Source organism: Gallus gallus, chromosome 3, assembly GCF_016699485.2.
Source record: "Gallus gallus isolate bGalGal1 chromosome 3, bGalGal1.mat.broiler.GRCg7b, whole genome shotgun sequence".
NCBI classification, from domain to species: domain Eukaryota; kingdom Metazoa; phylum Chordata; class Aves; order Galliformes; family Phasianidae; genus Gallus; species Gallus gallus.
In genome coordinates, this window is record NC_052534.1 from 93139580 (window position 1) to 93156981 (window position 17402).

At 37.2% G+C, this 17402-nt stretch overlaps 1 long non-coding RNA gene across 4 annotated transcripts in view; it reads right to left on the bottom strand.

Annotated features, from left to right (window-relative positions):
- Positions 1-17402, bottom strand: part of LOC107053144 — a 188994-nt gene that overhangs the window by 76512 nt on the left and 95080 nt on the right. For 2 of the 4 annotated variants that reach the window (XR_006938739.1, XR_005858530.2), the window contains 7 exons: positions 17134-17268; positions 11515-15626; positions 10495-10602; positions 9158-9303; positions 7075-7114; positions 2946-3085; positions 1927-1987 (listed from right to left, as the gene is read on the bottom strand). This is a non-coding gene — a long non-coding RNA (uncharacterized LOC107053144). Of the gene's footprint in view, positions 1-1926; positions 1988-2945; positions 3086-5508; positions 6683-7074; positions 7115-8036; positions 8144-9157; positions 9304-10494; positions 10603-11514; positions 15627-17133; positions 17269-17402 lie in introns of those variants that run through there. The other 2 variants (XR_005858532.2, XR_005858531.2) reach the window with 2 other exon arrangements.

Genomic DNA, 17402 nt, shown 5'->3' on the forward strand with positions numbered 1-17402 from the left:
ACCCCTCTTCTGATGGAACCCAGGATACTGTTGGTCTTCTGGGCTACAAGTGCGTACTGCTGGCTCATAATAAGTTTTTCATCAACCAGGACCTGTAAGTCCTTCCCAGCAGGGATACTCTCAAGGATTTCTTCTCCCAGTTTGTATACATATCTGGGATCACCTCATCTCACGTGCAAAACCTTACATGCTAGCTGGCAGTACTACTTGTCTCCCAGGAACAGTTCATGGACATCTTTCACCCCCCTGTAAATAAGTACTTCCACGAGCACAGAGGATTCATTCTCCATAATTAAGATCTAATTCAATACCACTGAAATCAATGGAAGTTTTTCCACTGACTTCGATGTGCTTCAGCCTGAGCCCTGAAACCGACAATCATCTGGTGACATTTGTGTTATATTAACCCAGCCTTTAGGAACTATATTGAGGTCTCCAACTCATTTCACATAAGCCACCAAACAGTAATAATTTTCAGACAGTGTCAACCTGACCCAGATTTGAACTGGCAATCTGGAGCTAGAAAGCACTATAATCCATTACTAGCCCCGTGAACCATCTGGTCACAATATCTCAAGCAACTTATATAGTACTTAGTACTGGAGCAGTTTACTGAAACTTGGAGGGAAAAAATAGCATGCAAGTATATATGTGTCCATGTAGACATTTAAAAACACTTAAGAATTTTCAAGAGAAGTACACACAAATAACATTAATTTTCTGTCTACATATAGACTGGTGTATTAACTTCCAGTTTTTGCACTACAGTGATGATCAGTAGTGAAAAACACAAGAACTTAAGATAAAATCATAATAAAGGTTTTTTGACCAATTACAGTCAGCCATATGGATGCTTTTACAGCAATCTCTGCTGCTACATGTGTGTATTTTTCTAAGAACACAATAGCTTTGCCCAATGCATTCTTTTTTCTAATTATATACAAACTTGTTTTGCTATAATCTTTTCCCACTAAGAGTTGAACTTGCTGGTCACACCCAAAATTAACTAATTTCTGCTCCCATCTAAGGCTTGTATTTCCTAAAGAACATAATGGGTGTTGTTTTCTTGTCTTGCACCTTGAACACTCATCTATATTTAAGTAAAGGTGGTGTCAAATGCTATTGGGTTAAGTGCTGTTATTTTAAATCCATTTTGCAGATGGGTAAATAAGAAAAAAGATCGAGAGGGAGCTTTGTATGGGACAACTTGGACCCTAAGTCTGTTCATTAATGGTCATCTTTCAAAAAAATTATTTAGTCTTGAAGTACCAACAACGAAGATCTCTGTATGATTCAATGTATATACTTCAATGTTTTAATAATCTGCCTGGTCTCAAAGCCACACTTCATTTAAAATATATTTTAGAATAGCAGTCAGGGTCAGTTTATAGAAGAAAACTCATTAACAACGTGATAGGCATGAAAATAAATATATTTCAAGAAGCTCAGACAAGAAAAGCACAGACAAAAAGGCAGTCTATTTACTGAATTCTCTTATTTGGCTTTACAAACTTCTTTTACTAGTGTTATAATTACAGTTTCAAATTAAATACTGATGCAGCTAGGCAGTTTAGGCTTTGCCTAACAGTTGAATATATACCACAAAAATTTTGAATAAAATTTGTGAATGTCCAGCTTTTATAAAAATAAGTTACAAACATTTTTCCAAGATTCTAGTTTCTTCTGAAGTTCTCCTCAGTTAATTCACACTACACTGCACAGTTTATCCATGAGTACTAAGAATGAGCTTTTTGATCTGAATTACACTAATTTTTTTATTTATTGTTCCAGGGAACAGGGACAAGATATAAGAAATAAATCTCTCGATTAACCCCTTTACTACTTTCTCTCTGTGCCTAATCAAAGGTACCTGATATTCATCTGTCTAATTCTGTAAATACTTTCCATGGAAGGTATTTTTCTTACTTCGTTTGCCATCCATCTCTTGATGATGAAAAGCTCCACTACATACCAAGCAAGATGAGAACTGTAGAGAGAAAAGAAATAGCATTCTAACTAGAATAAATGATGGCAGGGGAAAAACATCTTAGCATGCAAGTCATTCTTCAGGACTTTACTGAAAGAGAGAAGCATCCCCAGACTCAGATGGATTCAGCCTCTGACTCTAGGGTGTCAGGAGAGTAACAACGTAGGGTTACATCTCAAGTGACTGCACATAAAAAGCAAAACATGTCTGACTGTGAGAAAAGATTTAAAGACGTTTTGGCCTCCAAATAGGATGTTGTTAGAATGAGGTTTTTTAACAATATTTGAAAGTATAACAGAAACAGTTATGCAGTCTTTGTAGAAATACCAAGGTACCAAATAAAATATCTATATAACAGTATAGAGTGAAAAACAGAAAATGTATCTTATCTGATAGTTGCTGAAATAAAATTTCTGTTTGGATATTCAAAGAGAGTAATTGATATAAGGAACCCTCATACTTGATACTCTCACAGACTGTTAATATGGTTCAGTTAGCCTCAGTGCATATATTTCTGTGATAAGGTAGGATATACAAGAGGATCCTTTCATAGCACAGTTTTAAAACATTTGACAATCATGAGAGTAAAGTAGCATCCTTTTCTTTGGATCTCTTCTTAAGGTTTCTCATTCTTTTAGTAGACATGTACACATTGCATATAAGCATTAAGCAAGAATCAAGGTATTTTCTACTATCACTTGCTATACTATTTTGTTTTATCACCATTTTTTAATAGAAAGGCAAGAATAAATCCCTTTTAATACCAGGTGAGGATAAGAATTATTCTACAAATCAGCAAGTGCTTTACTAATGAATGCTTTACTAATTTCACATTTCTATTGATATTTTTTCTCTATTGTAAAGCAAGGAGGCAAAACAGCATGAGATGTCTCACTAAAGGTCACCCAGCAAGCCAATGCCCTAGCTAGAAATAAAGGCCCTAAGTTACCTAACTCACAGTTATGTATGCTGATCATGAGGCAAACTTCTGCCAAGAGATTCGCAGAATCAGTGTCTCTTCCTAAGGCCAGGCTTCTATGGCATCACTGTGTCAACTGGAGTTACATCCCTGAAGCATTGCCACCTGGAGTTCTAACCCTAAAGAGAACAGTGAAACTAGACATTTGGTGTGATTTGGTGAATAAAGACAGCTTTGTCACTTTGGTAACAAACAAAACTTCGCAAATGTTAACTATAATTACATTCAAAGCACCTTTTTGGTACATCAGCATTCCTAAATCCACAAAGTGTTTTCTGGCCTACATAAATGTGAAGAAGTAAATATCACACAACCATCACATCATAATCTGTCAATACCAGCTCATTTGATTAAGGCTTACAATCTTCTGCCAGTGACAGTATTTAAGTTCTAAACAGAAAAAATGTTTAAGGTCCCTCAAGCACTGATTAAAAGTAAAGCTTACTTTGTTAAAAAAAAAAAACTATTTTGGCTAACTCTGTGTTCCACTTGCATTCACCTTCAAGAACCATCAATATGTTAAATTTTACTAGTTGAGATAAAGAGAAAAGCAAAGCCTAAAAAATAGGTGTGTAAGTATACATTGGGATTCTTCAGGAGTGTAACTCATCAAAACCACAAAAATACTGAGTGAGTCATCTGAAAAATCTTGGTTAACTATGAGAGAAGCAACAATATCCCCAAGCATATTCTGTAAACAGAAATAAGAAAAGACCAATTTCACAGACCAATTATTCAACTCAATCACAGTGATCAAGGTCAAAGTTGCCATACATTAGTTTACAAAGTACAAGTGGTCTTTTTCAGTGACATAGGTGATGGGATCAAGCACACTCTCAGCAAGTTTGCTGATGACACAAAGATGAGTGGTGTAGTTGATACAGCAGAAAGAAGGGATGCCATCCAAAGAGACCGTGATAAACCTAAAAGGTGGGCCCAGGTGAACCTAATGAGGTTCAACAAAGCAAAGTGCAACGTTTTGCAGTTGGATCGGGCTAATCCCATGTATGTATACAGACTAGGAGAAGAAATCCTTGGAGTAGCTCTGCTGAGAAGGACGTGGGGATCCTTACTATGAGCCAGCACTGTGTGCTCGCAGCGTAGAAGACCAACAGTATCCTGGGTTCCATCAGAAGAGGGGCGGTCAGCAGGGCAAGGAAGGGGATTGAACCTCTCTACTCTGTCACCATTAGGCCCCATTCATTCAGGTCTGGGACCCCTAAACAAGAAAGATACGGAGCTTTTGGCGAGAGTTTAGAGGAGGGCCATGAGGATGATCAGGGCGCTGGAGCACCTCTCCTGTGAAGACAGGCTAAAGGAGCTGGGCTTGTTCAGCCTGGAGAAGGCTGCAGGGAGACCTCATTGCGGCCTTCCAGTATCTAAAGGGACTTTAAAAACATGAGGGGAATCAACTTTTTACATGGGTAGATAGTGATAGAACAATGGGAAATGGTTTTAAACTAAACAAAGAGAGATTAAGATTAGATGTCAGGGGGAAATTTTTTTACTGAGAGAATGCTGAGGTGATGGAACAGGTTGCCCAGAACAGGTTGTGGATGCCCTGCCCTTGGAGGTGTTCAAAGCCAGGTTGAATGGGGCTCTGGGCAGCCTAATCTAGTACTTGATCTAGTGGGTGACAGCTCTCCAGCTCTGCAGCAGGGGGTTGGAACCTGATGATTCTTGAGGTCTCTTCCAATCCAAGCCATTTCCTGATACTATGATTCTAAGAAGTAGAGGCAAAATTTTGCTTAATCAAAGGAAGATTGGGAACCTTATAGTCTTATTGTAGTAGTGATGACATCTCATCTGAGAAGAGGACAGAAAAAAAAGCTTGAGGAACATCTGGAATGGATGTAAAAGCATAAGACAATACCAGAAATTCAAGTAATTGAAAATTAAACACGGAAAGACACACAGGCTAGAGTTAAAATCCACATTAAATAATTCCAGGTCAAAAGACACTTTGATCATCCAGTCCCAGAAAGATAATTGAGGTAACTGGAATTACACAGTTGGTTTTCATGTACATTCAGTAGGGAAATTAAAACAGCTCAAAAAGATCAAGTGGAAGAATGCACACACTTATGGGGAGGTGCCTACCTGTAGGTATCCAGAAGGAAAGTTTGGCCACAAGCTTAACTGATCTCTTGTCTTTCAGAGCTTAGTTTGACTCACCATTCTAGCTGACGTGTGTCTCCCTGTGATTCAGGGTCCTCTTTATTGGGAACAACACAGATTAAGGAAGAGGAAATACTTATACATCTACCCCTAAAAAAACCAGGACCCATACTTGAAAATACAGATGAAATGTGTTACCAATATACCATCATGAGTTAAAATACCAGACACAACTACCCCATCCCTGTAGTTTGTAAAACATCTCTGTCATTTCTTCTGCCCACTTACTGAACCAGAAGGTGTTTTCCTGATACTCTGTGTGATTTTGTCGTTGTTTTTTTAATCCCAGTGGTGGCAGGGATATTTTGTGGACTCATGTTCCATCTCTCTGAAAAAATAATTTTCTTAGATTAAGAATTTATTTCAGCTAAATAATTGATTTTCATTTTACATGTGATTCTCTCTCTTTTTATGACAGCAAATATCTCAGCTTGTAAAGATCCACTTTTCTTGAAAAACTCCTGAGTTTGTTTCAGCTCAACTCTCAATTTGCCTGAGATTGTCAGAGACAGTAAAACATACTAGTACACTAACAACTGCTATGATTTCTCTAACGTTCGGTTACTTTGACCACAAAAATCAGATCTGAAGAATACTTTTTATGTCTTTAAAATGTCATACTGAGATCAGTAATGCCTGACTATCTACATAGTGAATGTTATCCAAGGTAGATTTAGCCTAACAAAATTAGGCATGTGTTTTGTGTTTCTAGAAACATTTTGAACCCATATAACTGTTCTTCACTGGTCTCCTCTGAGTTATATCTATGTCTCCATTAGGACAGCAGGGAAAGATCAAGGTCTGTCATTTTGTTCTGCAGGCACTTAGGCTTCCGATTAGCTTCATGTCTTGCCTCAGTCTGGATACCCATCACTAGGAAACCCAGATATCGCTGAAATACATTTCATTTTTGACACTAACAATGACATTGTTCTGTTGGAAAAAAAATCAACCAAAACAGTAAGGAGGGGAGAGAGGACAAAGGCTGCCTGAAAATGTCAAGGTGACAGTTTTTCTTAGTTTGCAGATGTAAGACCAAACAATTTATGAACAGATCAAAGGAACTGGTTTATTCTGAATTCTAGTACCAGGATCTCTATGCTTCTTAAACAATTGAGTTTTCACAATGGGACTACTGGGATCTGAGGCAGAGCTCAAAATTGGGCTGGAGAGTAGAGATCAGTCCTGTAAAATATGTTACAGAGGTAGATGAGCATGAAATCTGGTTATCTGAACCAGACTGAAGTGTGTTGAAAAATAAAGGAGGTCTCTGTAAACTGTATTCTGCATCTACATGTAATGTCAGGTGGATGAGTGAAGTGAATGAGAAGGTTGAAAAATTGGAAAGGTTTCTGATTAGAGGTTAGATGATCACAGTGGTCCTTTCTGGCTTTAATCTTTGACTCTATGAATAAACAATGAGAGCAGTTAGAGTGAAGAGGGAAACAGGGAGACCTTACCAGCAGGTGGCCATTTGGGTTAGCAATAATACTGCTGGAGGTCCTAGCTGGTTGAGGTCCGCCGTTAATTGGATAGTGCTGAGAACACAAGGATCGGCAAGAAATGATCACATTTTACTTGAAAGCCTGTGGAGGCCTATCACCCATTGCAACTGGGTCACCAGGAAACTTTTAGCAGAGTTGGCATCCAGGGCTCTAATTTGAGAGCTTCTGTGTTTGAGGGAATTAGTAGAGCTGGGGGGCTGCTTTTTTTGGTCTGAGGTAAAAAGGTGAATGGGACTTCAGGAAGATATGTGAGAGATGTGTTTTTGCTCTTGATATTTACTGTGCTCATGGCTGCAGCATATGGGTCTATTTATTTCCATGCACTTCAAAAATTAAACAAACTATCCAAGTACAAAATTATTAGACCAAGGTCACTGCACTAGGAAGGACTTCTAGAATCCATGAACGCCCCCTTCAACACTCACTTTTCTTTTCACAGTGGTCCCCATTCCTCTTGATGATGACCTGAAAAAAAAAAAAAAAGCCATTTATTTAAAGATGCAGCTCTCCTGCATGTCTGGTACCTGCACCAGAATAAAAGTAATACAGAAATCAATGCGCAATGAGAGGAAAAGCAATTTCTTTTAAAAAAAAGTTGACTCCAATTGCATACAATTTTAAGGTAATACGCAGTATATCTTAAAGCAGATAGTATTGATACAAGAGATTCTCGTGTAATTTGCTTGTGCAAGATTGATATTATATAGGGAAAATAGAAGGCAAAGAGAAGGGTTAAAACAAAAAATGAGTATATTACATTCCTTTTTGGCATAATACTGCAGCCAGATTGAGTCTCTGAGCATCTATTTTTCAAGAGCCCTCCTGCAGTATTGGCCTGAACATCCTCTGAACTAAGATATGTATAGCATGTAGAGAAAGAGGAGCATCTGCTTAGTTTTCATATAATTCCTCATCAAAATAATTCAAAAAACTATTTTATAGAATTAAAGGGATAACTACAAATAACACTGTTAATGAACAAAATATATAGTTTGATTCTGTCATCATCATTTCAACAAAAGCATCCACCTAAATGAGGTAATAAGAATTCCCTTTGATTCCATCAAAGCCTTTTCTTAGTGCCATTTAACCACTTTATCTTTGGTTTTACGTATCATGCTTGTTGAGATTTAGCATTCACAGTTAAGCATTGTAATACCTTTGTAAATTTGTCTATAAACAAATGACTGGAAACCTTCAGTTGTTAAGGTCAACGTTACGATTAATGAGCATAAAAATCCTCCCAGGAAATGTGCTATCCAATTTTGGAGCTGAACATTAAAGGACAAATATATACAGAATGTTAATGGAAAAGGAACAAAATTTACGCTGACATAACAGTGTTGCTAACTGTATTTGTTGAAGATTTTTTTTTTCACTAACTCACCTCTAGCATAACTGAAGTTGGGGAAGAGTGACTGTTTCCTTTTGCAGAATGAGTCAGATTCAGTATAGTCACATTTAAGTAGCTTTAGCTTGAGGATTACTGATAGCCTGTTCCCCATAAATGTACTGAATTTTAGATATGAGTTCTATTAAGTAATACATCACATGTAAGTTAGTATTAAGAAGAAATACATCAATATATAATAAAATAAAATTGTAGCTAACAACTATGTGAATACTCAGCTACTTAATGTACTAGTTACATGGTACTTGATATTATACGTATGTAATCACAGGTAGCTCTCATCAACTCTGAAAAATGTAAATATATTGAAATTGTAACTTTTCACAGGAGTGTACTAGTTCAGAGGAAACTTTCATGGAAAAGGTTTCTTGGCTCCAGAACAGAATTTCTGATAAAAGTGAGAGAGAAGACAATAAAGATTAGCATACTAGTTATAACATAGCCATGGAAATCCAAGTCCCTTAACAGACCAAGGTCAGGAGACCACTGCTTCTACAGTCCGAGCACTCTAATCCTGTGTCCTCTATCATATCTTCAAGAAGTGTTGGTTTATACTGTGGAATAAGTTTGAAGTTCCACCAAACTGCAAAGCTGTTTCCCTCTGCTATCCTATCATTTATCATTTTGTACAGAAAGTTTTGAAAAATAAAGAGTTGTGAAACCAATGAGTTCAAGCAAAAAAAGTTTTACATATGAAATTAATAACCACATATTAAAACAACTATTTAGTTGTCAAATAATGATAGTTATTCATATTAAAAGGCACACCTGTTAAACCTAGTTTCCACAAAGACAGACATTGTAATTCTTATACTTAGCAGTTGCCAACCTTTAATTTATACACCAAACATTACTTAATTTGAAAGAAAACTTGTACTATTGAGTCTGCCTTGTGGCAGGTATCAGAATTTAAACAAAACTATTCTTTTTCTCCACTAGATTGTGTCTGAAAATCCATGAAAACTTTTAGATTTCATGTCTTCACAGAAATTCGATTTTGCATTTTATTTTGCTTTAACTACTGTTTTCACGTAATTCTAAATTCTGTAGGGTTTTTTTATTTGTTTGTTTGTTTGTTTGTTCTGCTTCATACTTACCTGGAATTTGCTGTTGGTAGAACAAAAGAAGTTGAGAGAGGCAAGCAGAGACCTGCCGCTTCCCTTCTCAAGCCTGTGATGGAAACGGACCCTCTGTGATGGGCTAGTGGTTACTAATGAAATGCACCACTCAGCAGGTAAAGGTTCTTAAAAACAGAACAACAACAACAACAACAACAACAAAAGTAAAAAATGAAAACAACAAAAATAACTTCTCTTTGATTTACATAAACTTCTGGCACTACATTATCACCTCTCTTCACCATTTGACTAGTAAATGATAACAGTTACTAATGTTACCATAAAAACATGGCAAAGGACAAGGAATATTAAAGCAAAGCACATACATTGTCTGATAAGAAAAAATGAGGAAGGTAAGAAGTAGGGCTCAAAAGACAAGTAACAACAATTATTTTTCTACTGCTATTCCAATTTAGAGTTTAGCCAGTCAATACAGTAGTTCTAGCCACAGAAGTTCATCTCCATAGCCAGTCAATACAGAAGTTTTAACCACAGAAGTTCATCTCCATATTTAAGATCAGATGTTCATAACCTCAGAAATGCCTCTAGCCTCGACCTCTTTAAATTATCAAATTTATGATTGAGCTTAGCATAACTTCCTTGATATAAATACAATTTCTCTTTTATCCTGTTGACATATTAAAGGTAGACAATCCTAACTTCTTTCTTTGACTTAAATAATTAAAAACCCAGGTACAATTTCCAAAAGTACCTTTCAAAACAAAATTGTATTTGCTGTGATGGTGAAATTACTAACCATCATTGAAAAATCTATTGGAAAACTATATAAAATATTTAAATTAGAATTAAAATTGAAAGAGTAGTCTAGGTATATATTTAGGTTTACACTTCAATAATTTATTATAATTGCAGTAATGTACCAGCAGAGCTGCTACTGCAAATGTAGCTGTAGTATTGCTATGAGAAAGTAGCAGGAGTTTATGTAATAAATATGTTTCTTAGATACAAATCAAGGAAAAGAAATTGTAAATGTTATTATAGTACTATGCCCCAGCTCTTCAAAAAGGTTTCACTCTAGCCCACACAGCTAAAATTAGCTGGTTCAAGCAGAATGTAATAACAATGTATTTCCTTTCAGATAAACCACAATTTTCTTCCAATTTCAGAAGAGACTTCCCATGCAGATCTCTCAGATCTGTGAAGCCCAGGGAAAGGCAAGATGAGCACCTGCTCCAAACTCCAGAAGTGGGAAAACCACCTGCAACTCTGCAGCTGTGGCATCCCTCCAAAGTCCCTGCTGCTTCTGCATGGCATCTGGCACACATCTGAAATTGGAACTGCAAACAGACACTTACAGGACATAAAATGAGCAAAGGTAAATAATCTTTCTCTTCTGTCCAGAAGTTGTGCTGTGGTTTAAGCCCAGCAGGCAGCTCAGCACCATGCAGTCACTAACTTGCTCTCTGCAAATGGGACATGGAGAGAATGGAGAAGGTAAAAGACCAGTCCATGACCACTCTATTACTCTATGATGAATCAGTGACACTATGACGACATTATGACATTATGAGGAATCTATGGCTATTCAGCAATGACTCTGTGATTCTATGATGACTCATCATTAATCTTTAACTACATTACATCTCGTTGATTACTCTATGATGACTTCTTGACTCTTATATCTCTATAGTGACTCTAGAATGACTATGAATCTATCATGACTATAACTCATGGGCTGACATAAAGACAATTTCCCAGGGAAAATAGAAGTTGCATACAAAAGCAAAGTAAAACAAGGATTTCATTCATTACTTTGCATCACCAGGCAGACATTCTGCCACTTCCACTAGTGCACTTTGGCCAGTTTAGGTCAGCTCTCCTGGTTCTGCCCCCTCCTAGCTTCTTGTGTACCCCTAGCTCCTTACTGATAGGGCAGCACGACAGCATCCCATACAAGCCTCTACAAAGAAAATTAACTCTATCCCAGCCAATGCATGACATACATACAGAAAATCAGGTGGAAGACGTCACAGGATGACATGAACTGTCTGGACAAAAAATATCTGAAGGGTCACACAACTCTGAATTGTCTACAGCACTGGTTTCATCACGTACATTTAATAAATGCACAGTGGTTGTCCTGAAGTAAAACCATAACGATGATACAGTACAGGAGTTTTAAAAACAAGATGTAGCCAAATCATACATACACACAGTAAAACTAAGCAGGTTCTTTGACCTTCGTCAGACAGCACTGTCTTAAAGCTAAATACCTATCAGGAGGATAAAATACAATACTGAAGGAATGAGAGGAGGGCTGCATTTAGATTGTATTTTGGATAGATTTCACCAAAATTCACTCTGAGGCCACTTACTTTCTCTGGGAAGGAGTGAGGACCTGGACAGAGGCACCACCAGTGCCATCAGCCAGTGGTTTCTGTGTTCAGTGAGATTGAGAATACCAGAGACTCACTCGACTTTTTTCAGTCTCTCACTTCTACAGCCAGAATGGTTACTGAAAGAAGTGGAGATATTCTCAAATTAATATCCATGCAACAGAGATTGGAATTTTGGTCAGAGACTCTATAATCATTTAGGGCACAATTCACCATGCCCTGAAGTCAATGTCCTTTCAGTACAGTAGTTCTACAGGCTCTTCCACTGTGCACAAAGGAAGATAAATTAGGCCTGTACCCCTTTCTGAAACTACAGAAAGGGTAACTCATTGTTTTCTTCCAAATGCCAAACTGCCAGATCTTTATTCTTTTTGAAGTTACAAAAAGCAGTCCCATAAGACAGCTAACTTCAAAATAATACTTTAATCCACACATTTTTAAAACAAAGCAAAATAATTTGCAAAGTGAGAAGCCATTGCCAGCTCATTCTCACTTCTATAGTTTGATGATTGGCATGTACAGTTCTCAGTGAGATCAGCCACCAAAGAAACATATAGAGAACCAGTGCAGGTGAAGCAGCAGAGGGAAGAAAAGGCTCTCAGGAGCAGTGTGGTTTCAAGTCAGTTTGAAATGGCTGAGAGACAGCACCACCACAGCATTTAGTCTGGAAAGAGGAAGTGTCAGTTTTCTTCAAGGAGCTCATATTCAGCCTTAGGAGCCATCACCACTTTTCATCTGGGATTGAAGATAGAGTTGATTTCAGCTGGTCTCCTAAGGAAATAAAGTCTATGTTGTCTGTGTCTGACTTCTTTCCCTCAGTAGCTTGTGAATCATTTTGCCAGCTTCAGCTACTTCTGGCACAGTGTTAGAAGTACTGAAGATACTGAGTCTCTCCAAGAACCATGGGAGTACACAACCAAGTGGAAGAGAGGAACTCCTGTCCAAGTCCCTAAAACTGGGACTGTCAGGGGAGTCAGCTGTCATTTGGATATCTAAGCAGCAATGAGATAGAGCTATTTGGAATCACCAGCCATATGAAAATTTACTGCTTGCCTCTCCTGTTAGCTATCCAACAGGGTAAAACAGAGCACCATGGAAAGACACACTGCATCTTTTTTTGTTGTTAGTAAAGCATGTTTGTTGTGTTGTTTTGTTTTTCAGAAAGTCCTTTGAAGCCTTACAGTTGGCAATCCTTCCTGCTATGTAAGCCTGATGAAATACCTTGTAGATTCTATAAGCCATAATACTTTATTTTCTCCATCTCTGTCTTACTTGAAAGTAAGAATTGACAATAAATGCATACATTTCCAAATTTCACATTAGGCAAGACTAATCTATTGATATTTACAAAAAATTTAATGAGTTCCACATACTCCATAAACTTAGCTGTAGTGATTCTTTATATTAAGAAGATAACTTCGCAGCCAGAAGGACTAGCAATAACTTCTGGTTCTGTTTAAAACTTTCTTAAACTCTATAAACTAACTTTATGACCCTAAAGTCAACAGATGTTAAATAATTACAAATAAGTAAACAAGAATTCCTACAGATTCAGAGATTAGTTTGAATGATATTACACTGAAATCTATGCCTTCTCCCAGCACTTCGCAAGCAATAGAAATTGTAATTTAGAGTACTATACTTTTACAACATACAGCTTAAACAAGATAGTCAACATGAAATGCAAGTTTACTAACATCTTACCTGGACCTATCTGAAGCAAGCAACAAAAAAGAGCAGCTAGCTATTTTTCCTTTTACTGCTTTATAGGGCATTATGTGAGAATAATTTCCCTGGATTATCATAATTAAGCAATACAGATTATACTTTCATTTCAGCCATAAATATTTTCACATTTCCATTTGCACCTATAAGTAGCTCAAGCAATATTTATATTCTTTGCACTAGGCCATGTAAAAGCCATAATGTGAGTGGAAAAAGAAAATTGTCAAGATCACTTCTTAGAGCAATAAAAGCTGAGAATCTTACTAAATAAAAAGTACAATTCTCCAGGAGCTTGGAGTGAAATCCAGATCAAAATTCTGAAAAGCCACTCTGGATTTTGGGTGCCTAATTTGCACCACTGTAGAGACATGAACTGACAGTTTTGCATTTAAAAAATCCACACTTATTAGATAGATACCTCAGTTCTGCCCATCCAAAAATGGTTTTTACAAAATAATGGGATTTCCTAATTATCCTGATCCTGTAGTATGCATTGCTAGTGCATAACAACTTAATGGGGAAGGAAGAGATATTTTTCTGGCTATCCATCTTACTTACAATTACTTTTGCCTTTGATTTTTCACTCAGATGCTGGTTTTCTTCATCCTTTTAATCATCTATTCTAAGACATGATGTTTTTTGCTAAGATCATTAATATATCATAAAAAGCAAAGGTATTTCCCCAGCCAAATACATCCTGTTTTTCTAAGATGCATTCCAAAAATTACATATTTGCTCCTGGAAATATACATGTTCATTTAGCATCAATCTATTGTTATTAAACATCTATCAAAAAAAGTAATTGAATTACTTGTGTTTTCTTATATTAACTCCTTTTCCTTTTCCCTTCAGTGAATACCTTAGAAAAGGTTGAAAGTTTTGTGTTTTTGACCCAAATATTCAAGTGAAACATATAGTCTTCCAAGAGAAGAAATTGATAACAAAATCAAAATTATTTTTTTTTGCAGAAAATATATCCCTTTTTCACAATAAAAGCAATGCCAAAAGAGGTTTCTCTCTGCCCCTGTTGTACTTAGCTGCCTCTCTGCCACATGCAAAGCTGACTTCACATCAACTCATTGACTGTATTTTTAACAAAATCCTTGAAGGAAAACGTTCAGCTGAATTCTTTGTGTCGTTGCCCAAATTTCTGTATGGGTAATGGTTCTCCATTGTTTATAACTAACAGCATTTCATTTTTCCTTTCCCTATTCTGAGTGAAAGTTGGTAATCAAGACATAGTACTAGACGTACACACTCTCTCTTCTATCCCAATATTAAATGCACTCTTTGCCTTCATATAAAAAAGAACAGCAATTTCCCCCATGGTGTGATGAGAAAGGAAGTTGTGGTTTCCAGATGATACAAATTAAACATCAATATAACTGCATGATGGTTTTAATTGGTTTTACAACTGTCCAAGTATGCCTCACAGTTTCCCACCCAATTTACTTTCCACCACTCAGGATGGCCATCTTTCACTGAGCCCCCAAGGAATATTTCTTGTTGCTGTGAATTCTGCTGACTGAGACAGGTCTTCCTCATTTTGTTCTAATGGAAAATTCATCTCTGTCACAGGAATATCCTGCCATCAGTCTGCACCGAGAACTCATGTTGAAGTCAATGGGAGCTCTGTGTGCATTGTTTAGGTAGGATATCATTACCATCATTTATTAAACACTAATGGAATCCTGGACTCAGACCATTAAAAGTCAGTCTAGATGCAATCAGTATAAAATCAGTGACTCTTTGGGACTGGTGGTATTTTTTTTATTATTATTCTCTATTTCTTTGCTTTGTTTCCACTATATTTAGCATGAGATTTTTTTCCTTCAATACCAGTAAAATATTGAGACTATTTGGGCAGCCCAACTTAAAAACTGTAGCATAATAAGATGACTTCTAGAAGATGACCTGCGTTAAAGGCAGAGTCAAGTTAGTTCTTTGCTGATATCTGTAACATGACAAATTGTGTGATAGGGATGAAAATTTTGTAATTTGTCTTGTGTCTCTCATGTTTGCCTCTAGAAGATCTTTCAGGACAATTAGAATAAATGAGAACCAAAGTTTATTTTATTACTCATAAAATGAGTCCATCTCACCATCTTGTACAAATTGTGATATTTTTTCTTTTGTTTCCTCCCAATTAAAAACAGTCTGTGAAGCTCCTGATTTGTCCTCAGTTTTCTGTGCTTGTCTTTGTCTGCCTTGGTGATCACAGGACTTGACTAAGGTGGGGACGGAAGCTCGTGATGTGGAATCATTTCAAAGACTGTTTAGTCCAGAAATTAGTCTCCTGAAGCACCAAGATGATGTAGAGTCTCAGCACATTGCTTTTGATCCAGCCAAGTCTATGTATTCTTGTCCTGTTATTAATGAGGAAAAACAGACCTGAAGCCTTATTTTGTGCTATTGATCATATTTTGAACCACAAATCACTCCTTGTGCACAATCTTTCAGCTGCCTACTGTGAGGAATTCAGCAAGTACAGAGTGAATTTCTAATCAGCTGCGACTGTTCAGTGCTGTGGCTGGTAATTATGCTACCAGAGCCTGTATCTGCAAGTGTTATACATTTGTATTTGCTTCTTGCTGAGATCACACAGTTGGGAAAGCAATCATGCTCCATTACTCCTAGTTTTGACTCTTGGCCCATATGGCTGCTTGCGGACACTCTTTCAGTGCTTTATTTCATTTATAGCTAACACGGTTAATGACTCTTTGCTTGCTGCAAGTCTCCCAGTCTGCTGAAATTTGCAGCTGTTCTTTGTTAGCAGAAATGGTAAAAGCTTCCCCTATCTTACATTGCAGGATTCTGTTAGACCTGGCGATAACTGAACTAGCACTCTTTTCTGGGATGTAAGGAAGGGAAGGACTGAAGCAAGTGGTTGCCCTTTTACTACTAGCAATTCTGTCAGGGAATGGATTATATGAGAAGTTTCAGTTTGGCTTCAGGGAGTACCAGAGTCCTGGGATTGCTTTACTTAAGGTCACAAATGATTTATCACCAGCTGCTGATTCAAGTTAAATTACAGTACTCCTGCTGATGGATCTTTCTGCTGCTTTCGATACAGTAGATCTTGGGGCTCTGCTGAATCGTTTGAAGTAATTGCTCAGATTATGAAGCACTGTCCTGGATCGGTATCGTGCAGAATTGATAGTGTATTATCAGGTTGTAACGTGGCAATTGTGGATCAAGTTCTGCCTCACTAGTCACATTGCTCCTCAGAATATGATGTCCTATAATTCTCTCCCTTTTTCACTTGTTACAGGAATGGACAGAATTCTCTAGCAGTGTAATACTAATTTTCACTGCAACACAAACAATACATAGATGTGTTTGTCTTTTACAGTTCAGTTTCTTGCTGCAGTTTGGGCCATATCTGTTTGTTTTACCAAAGCATGATCTTGGATCCCCACAAACGATTTGAAGCTGAACTGAGATAAAATATAATTGCTTTTGCCAAATCCTCTCTGTCTACTAGGTGGTTCTTCCTAGGCAATCAAAACTATCTACGCATACCTAAAGTATGCATCTAGAGCTGGTCAGATAATTTCCATGACATTAAATCTCATCAAAATATGCTGCTTTTTACAGAGCTTAAATTCCATTGTATGGAAAACACACCTGTTTGGTGAAGTTTTAATTAGTGAGGGATTCAAGACTCAACTCAAGGCTATCGGTCAGCTCTTATGGGAGAGACAACCCAGTTTGAAAACCCAAGAATTTTTCATCACAAACCAAAATCATTTCAGAAAAGCACTTAAAAGGTTCTGGTTCTGTTCCCATACCAACCAAAAACAATGATGACACCACAAGAGCTGCCACAAGGAGAACTACCATCCTCTGAAAAGAACACTTGAAAAGTTGTACCTGTGCCATCATATCAAGATCGCTGTGATCTTCCTCAGCAGAGCATAGAGTGCATGTCGCCTGGGATCATGTGCTGAGGGCTGGAGTAATGAGGGGCACTGTCATGATCATTGCCAGTTCACCACTGGTCCTTCACTGCCAAGGAAATGGTAATTGACAGGAACATGTGATGAGAGGTTCAAAAAAAAAAAAAAAAAAAAGATCCAAAACACACTTTGCAATCCTGAAAAAATTAATAGAAAAGATAAATGTTCATTATCTATTGATAT